Consider the following 7700-nt stretch of genomic DNA (forward strand, 5'->3'; position numbering starts at 1 on the left):
AAGAGATGAAAAGAAAATTGAGCGAAAAGAGGCTAAAAAAAATATACATGGCCCAAAAGAGTGAGTTGAGAGATGTTATGAATTCTCATGTTCCACTTGTGTTGATGTTTTATAAGGAGTTATTCCTTAACACAAGTGATATAGCTGGAGATCTTCCGAGCAATGTTATTTCTCTCTTGCAGCAGTTCGATGATTTATTTTCGGAGGAGCTACCTCAAGGATTACCACCTTTGAGGGAGATTGAGCACCAAATTGACTTGGTACCCGGGAGTGCATTGTCGAATCATCCAGCTTATAGGAGCAATCCGGAGGAAACTAAGGATTTGCAACAACATGTAAGTGAACTTCTAGATAAAAGTTTTGTGTGTGAGTCAATGTCACCATGTGATGTACCGGTGTTGTTAGTACCTAAGAAAGATGTTTCTTGGTGTATGTGTGTTGATTATAGGGCTATAAATAACATTACCATCAAGTATAGGTATCCTTGTAGTACCTGTAATCCAATCTACTAAATCGCATTCATTAATTTAATAAATATTAAGATCATTATCTTTTATTTTAATTGATTTAAATTATTTATGTGAGTTATGTTTTTATTGTTTCAGTTTCTTTATTCAAATGATTTTTATCGTGCAGCTTACTTGTTTTAAGTATTGTAAAGATTTAAGCTTTCTTATTTAAATTATTTTAATTGCTTAGTTTATTCATTTAAATGATTTTAAATGTTTAGCTTAATTATTTTTAAGTCGTTATCTGTCTAAATCATTTTAAAGGTTTTTATGCCGTTAGTGCGTTTATTTAAATGACTTTTAATCGTTTGTCTAGTTTGTTTAAATTATTTTAATCGCTCTGCTTATTATTTAAAAATCTTAATTATTGTTCCGACATCAAAATATTTAAATTGTTGATTCTAATTTCTAAGTTAGTGTTTATGTAGTGCCTGGAATTTCCATGATTTAAATATTCATGCCTAAAATTTATTTTCAGTATGTATGTTTTTAATTTCTTAAAGTTAATTGTTTAAGTTTTAGTTAAAGATATCATTGCTTGATTTATTTGAATAAAATGCCTTGAATTGTTAGTTTAGTGAGTTTATGTCCCGGCAGGCGAAGATGGTGGGCTTCGGTGGTATATTATCAAGACTTTCGTTTTTTTTTTTAAGATTTTAAGTTAAAAGAAAAAGTGGATTTTGGCCAAAAAATGTAAATTTTAAACTTTTAAGGGGTCGAAAAGAAAATTTATTATTTTCTTGGATTTATTCCTAGACTTTTCATAAAATAGGGTTTTATTAAATCCGGGCTAGTGTAATTTTAATTAAAAATGTTGAGAGTTGAAAATTTTAAACTTAGGAGTTTTTAAAGGTGAAAAAGTTGGAGGTAAAAAGTTGTAATAGTACAAGTAGTACTTTTAATAGTACAAAAGCAACTTTAAAACACTACACACACATTTTCACTCTCATTATTTCTCACTCAAACATTTTATAACACAAAAATTAAAACCCTATCCCCTCCTAAACTCTAGAGCCGCCCCCTTCCTCTCTTCTTGGAGCTCCCTCTCGGCCAACCCCTCTCTTCCACCTCTAGCCGCCGGCGCCGCCTCCCACCGCCGCCTACACCACCGGAGAAGCTTCACAAGGAGCTTAGCTTGGAGTTTAGATTGTGTCCAGCCCTCTTCTCCCTTTTATTTTCGAATTCTCTTGGTAAAAGATTGGAAGGCAAGTGTAGACTTTTCTTGGGCTTTCAATCAAGCTATTATGTATTTGCTCCTAGCTTCTTTTTAAATTTCGAAATGACTATGATTTTTAGCATGTATGACTTGATACATTTCTGGAATTTTAGATTTTTATGTGGGATTTTTGAATTTATGCATTAGATTGAGTTTTAAGTTGATAAATGGTGAGTTGTGTTGGAAAGCTTAAGTCATTTTGCATGCATGAAGTAAATTTCGAATTTCCAGAAATTGGTGTGCCCTATTTTCGAAAATTTACATGTGTAAGGGATGGAAATGAAGTGTGTTTGAAGCATTTTGATGTATTGCATTGGTCTTGATTGTTTGCTCTTGAGGTTGCCACTTTTTGGTGCAAAATCATGTAAATTTTGATATGTGATGTCGAAGTGAAGAAGTGGGCTGCCCAAGTGTCTGATGTAAGTCCTAAGAGATGGTTTTAAGTGTGTTTGATGGATTGGAGTGGTCTTAGAAGCAAGGGTGCATGATTGGTGAAGGTTTCACAAACTAGTAGGGCATTTGAGGTGTCTAGTTTGGACAGGGCAGTCTGAATTCGGGGCAGGGCAGTTTCCTGGTTGAGGTCTGTGTCGATTCTGTTTTGTTATAAGTTTATTTCATGACGTTGCGGTCGTGTCGGTATAAAATGGGCTTAATTCGGATAAGTATTCAATAAGTTATGAATTTTTGAAGTTTAAGTGTCGGTGCAGAAATTTATAGTCAAAAGTGGGCTGTCCGGGATGGGTTGTTTGGCATTTTGTATAAGAGGTCAAAGGAAGTTGAAACCTGGTCATATGGTAAATTCTAAGAGTTAGGAATGTGTCGGTTCAAGCGGGACGGGTTTTGGTTAAGGCATGAGTGAGAAAAAGGGTTTTTCAGTTTTCTTGCTCGGTCTAAGTTGAAAAGTTAGGACTTTGGCAAAAGAGTAAAGTCTTGAGGGTTAGGGGCAGCCACTCGCTCATCGTTCTCACATGCAATGGAGTCGAGTCTCATTCTTGAAGTTGCACGTTTGGGTGTGTGAGTCTTATTCTTGATGCCAAAGAAAAATTTAAAGAAAGTCTCTTTGAGTCTTGCATGCCAAAGCATAATTGAGTTGAGTCTCACATCTTAAAGGTTGCATGTTCGTGTGCATATGGCATGTTCTTGAGAAAAATAAAGTGAAAGGAGGTCTTTTCATGTATGCATGATTAAAAAAGTGTGAGTCGAGTCTTAATGAATGAAAAGGAAAAGAAAGTAAATGTTTTTGAATGAAGTGATTTGTTTGTGACAAAGAGGGGTGTTGTTAGGCCGGAGGATGCCTCGGTCTACTCACCAAGAGGTTACAGAGGTTTAGGTAGGGAGCAAGAGACATCTTGTCTACCCTACCCACAGAGGGGCAATGTGGGATCGGGAGCAATCTCGGTCTCCTTGTCATAGAGGGGCAATGTGGGATCGGGAGCAATCTCGGTCTCCTTGCCACAGAGGGGTTAAGTTCGTCGGGAGAAATCTCGTCGTCTTGCCGGCATAGTGCACTGCAGCCATGATCATGATCGAAACAGAGGGTCACAAATCAAGGAACTGATTTCTAAGAGGAAAAAGAAAAGAGAAGTTTAAAAGTTAAAGTTTAAAGTTTCAGTTTGACTCGTCTTACGTTGATGTCAGTCAGTCATGCATGAGGTTAAGAAAAGTATGAGGTTAAGTAAAGCATGAGGTTTATGTCAAGAAAGTTGAAAGTCTTCTATAGCGTGAGTTCATCAATGCATGTTTCCTATACACTCTAGTTTCATGCATATTTACAGTTAAAGTTCAAAAGTATACTAAGTATCATAGTTTGAGTAAAGCATCATCTATTTTTAAACCTTGATATTCAAATGTTTATGCTTGTTGAGTCTTTAGACTCACTACGCTTGTTTGATTGCAGGTGATGAGTTTTATGTTGAGGCGATGGAGGGGCAGGATCCACTGGGTTGAGGCCACTGGTAGTGCGAAGCCCAATGACCGTCGCTATTGCATGTTTAAGTTTTCCGCATATTTACTCTGTTATGTAATAATGAAGAGTTATTTGAGTACTTACAGTGTTTTTAGCCAGGATGTGTATTCCCTGTGCTACAGTTGATGATTTGTAGTATGCCATCACCTATGCATGTTTATGTTTAACGCACTCTTTTAAATTCCTTAGTTTACTTTATGCTGTAACCGGGAGGTGGTTACTAGGATTGCATGTTTATGTTTAACGCACTCTTTTAAATTCCTTAGTTTACTTTATGTTGTAACCGGGAGGTGGTTACTAGGATTGCATGTTTATGTTTAACGCACTTAAGTTTTACGTCAGTTGCTTTTCCTTACTTGAACTGCTGACTGGGTTAATATGGCTTGTTTGCTTTGCAAACAAGTCATGGCAAAATTTTTATAAATCCGTAATTTCCTTTAAATTAAATAAAGCATAGAGGTTAGGGTCGTTTCAATCCTATTCCTATACTAGATGATATGTTAGATGAACTGCATGGTGCTAGCATATTTAGCAAAATTGATCTTAAGACTGCTAATCATCAGATTAGGATGAGAGAGGGATATGAGTGGAAAACTGCGTTTAAAATGAAATATGTGTTGTATGAATGGATGGTTATGCCTTTTAGTTTAACTAATGCACCAAGTACTTTTATGTGTCTCATGAATCATGTTTTGCGTGCATATATTGGAATGTTTGTGGTTGTCTATTTTGATGATATCTTGGTGTATAGCAAGAACTTGGATGACCATGTGGAACAATTAAGGGTTGTACTAGTCACATTACGTGCTGAACATTTATATGATAACCTGAAGAAATGTGTGTTTTGTAGAAGCGAGCTCGTATTTCTTGATTTTGTTGTGAGTGCACAAGGTGTTAAAGTTTATGAAGAAAAGGTGAGTGTCATCCGGGATTGGCCGACGCCTACGTCCATTGGCCAAATTCAAAGTTTTCATGGACTTGCAAGTTTTTACAGGAGGTTCTGAAGGATTTTAGTACATTGGAGGCACCTATGATTGCGGTTATCAAGAAGAACGTTTCATTCCATTAGGGCGAGGAACAAGAGAATTCCTTTAATATTATCAAACAAAAATTAATTATTGCGTCTTTACTTGTTTTGCCTGATTTTACTAATACTTTTGAAATTGAATGTGATGAATCAGGTGTAGGAATTGGAGGCATCTTGACGCAAGGAGGAAAATCAGTGGCGTATTTCAGCGAGAAGTTGAGTGGAGCGTCCTTGAATTATCCTACCTACGACAAGGAGTTTTACGCATTGGTGAGGGTACTCGAGATGTGGCAGCACTAATTGAGGCCAAAAGAGTTCGTGATTCATACAGATCATGATTCCTTGAAGCATCTCAAGGGGCAATAGAAAATGAATAAAAGACATGCCAAATGGGTAGCGTTCGTGGAGACTTTTCCTTATGTAATCAAGTACAAACAAGTTAAGGAAAATGTAATGGCGGATGCATTGTCACGAAGGTACGTGCTCTTAAATACTTTAGATTCTAAGTTTTGGGGATTTGAGCATGTGAAAGCGTTGTACGCGAGTGATGATGATTTTGGTGAAATTTATGCATCGTGTATGTGTGGTCCAAGGGATAAGTTTTATATGCAAGATGGTTACTTGTTTAAAGAAGACAAGTTATGCATTCCTAAGTCTTCAATTAGAGAATTACTTGTTAGGAAATCACATAGTGGTGGTTTAATGGGGCATTTTGGTGTGGCTAAAATATATCAAACTTTCCATGAACATTTTTATTGACCACATATGAAGCATGATGTTGAGATAATGTGTGAGCAGTGTGTGACTTGTAAGAAAGCAAAGTCTAGATCACAACCACATGAGTTATATACTCCACTTCCAGTACCTAATAAACCATGGGTAGACATTTCTATGGATTTTGTTTTTGGGTTACCAAGGTCTAAGAAGGGGAGGGATTCTATCTATGTTGTGGTTGATAGGTTTTCAAAAATGGCACATTTTATTGCTTGTCAAAAATCAGATGATGCTTCGCATGTTGCAGATTTGTTCTTTAATGAATTGTGAGATTGCATGGCATGCCTATAAGTATTTTTTCTGATCGGGATACTCGGTTTTTGAGTTATTTTTGGAAAACATTGTGGTGTAAACTTGGAACTAAGTTTTTGTTTTCTACTAGTTGTCATCCACAGACTAATTGACAGACTAAGGTAGTTAATAGAACTTTAGGGACATTGTTGCACACTATTATTAAAAAGAACTTGAAAAATTGGGAGGAGTGTTTGCCATTTATTGAATTTGCTTATAATCGTAGTGTACATTCTACTACGAATTATTCACCTTTTGAAGTTGTGTATGGCTTTAACCCATTGACTCCGTTGGATTTGATGTCGTACCTATGAGTGAAAGGGTTAATATCGATGGGAAGAAGAAAGCTGAATTTGTGAGGAGCTTGCATGAGAAAGTACGTGAGAATATCGAGAAGAAGAATTTGCAGTATACTAAGCAAGCAAATAAAGGAAGAAATAAGGTTGTCTTTGAACCCGGTGATTGGGTTTGGTTGCATCTGAGAAAATAGAGTTTTCCGGAAAAGAGGCGGTCAAAGTTGTTACCTAGAGGAGATGGTCCTTTTCAAGTCTTGGAGCGAATCAACGACAAAGCCTACAAACTAGATTTGCCAGTTGAGTATAATGTGAATACTAAATTTAATGTTTCTGACTTATATTTATTTGATGTAAGAGATGAACGAGATTTGAGGACAAATAATTTTCAAGAAGGGGAGGATGATGCGATCATGGATAGCTTGCATATGGATCAAGTGGCAAGGAGTGTTCGAGATCCATTGGAGTTGCCACGTGGACCAATAACGAGGAGTCGAACTAACAAATTCAAGAAAGTATTTTAAATGTTGTTAAATTATCAAGATGGCGTTGGAGCACTTGAAGATCAATTTGGGAGTTGCCTTTGCGTCCTTGAAGTGTTAAAAGTTTAAAAGAGTGAAGAAAAATATTTTTGGAAAGAAGGATTCTCGCCTGAGCGCATTATTCTTCCACTCGAGCGAGCCCCTTAAAAAGTTTCGGGCAGAGGATCTCTTCTAAACAATATCTTTTCATATCTCTTATATTATTTCGCGTTATCTTTTATTTTTGATTGTAAACTATAAATACTTTGTTTATTTTCATTAATAATAATTCAAATTCAGTTTATTCAAAAATTATTGAAATTCTCTCTAGAATTTTATTCAAAGCTTTGCTTTGGCTTTTCAAATCAAACTTTTTCTAGTTTAATTACTTGGAAGCGTTTGTCGATTGATTTCTCACTGAATATTATCAGATTCAAGTTATCTGAAGGTTTTCTTTGGTTTCGATTTTTGTGATTTCTATTGTTAATCGTTCCGTCGATTAAAGGTGGAAATCCAAAATTCAATCAATTTTACTTGTTTCAAAGATTGAAAAAAAAGTTTTTGGATCTTTTGAGTATTGGTTAAAGGGTTCGAATTAATTTATATTCGTGTTTGCTAATCTTACTCATCAAAATTCATATCATCCAGCCAGGGGTGAGCCCCACCGACAAGCCCACCCCAGGGTCCTGCCGGTCCTAACCAACCCAGGCTTGACCCGTTACAGTCACTGCATGAACCAACCGAAGCCTTCTTCCTCAAACCTAGCTATTGCGCTATCTTCCCCTCCAAGGAAGAGCCACGCCCAGCCCTGTTTCCATCCCCTTCCCTGGTCGGACCACCACACCAAACTGACCCTAAGGACCCTGATGCAATCTTGGATGGCTCGCATGCTGATCAAGTGACTAAGGATCCGTTGGAGATACCACGAGGACCGGTTACGAGAGGCCGAGCTCAGAAGTTTAATGAAGCACTTCAATCTTTGTTGTTGAAGACACAAGAGGGCGTTGGATTTCTTGATATTCAATTTGGAGGAAGTTATAATCTTATTGAGGTCAAAAGAGGTCAAGAAAGTGAAGACATTGAAGACCCTGCTCGAAGCCAAG

At 36.8% G+C, this 7700-nt stretch overlaps 1 long non-coding RNA gene across 1 annotated transcript; it reads left to right on the forward strand.

Annotated features, from left to right (window-relative positions):
* The first annotated feature begins 1492 nt into the window (after positions 1–1492).
* On the forward strand, positions 1493–3884 carry LOC140886161 (uncharacterized). Its single transcript, XR_012151450.1, has 2 exons — positions 1493–1714; positions 3623–3884. It is a non-coding gene; the product is annotated as an uncharacterized lncRNA (long non-coding RNA).
* Positions 3885–7700: the final 3816 nt, after the last annotated feature.

The sequence above is a fragment of the Henckelia pumila genome, chromosome 3 (genome assembly GCF_033568475.1).
Source record: "Henckelia pumila isolate YLH828 chromosome 3, ASM3356847v2, whole genome shotgun sequence".
Lineage (NCBI taxonomy): Eukaryota > Viridiplantae > Streptophyta > Magnoliopsida > Lamiales > Gesneriaceae > Henckelia > Henckelia pumila.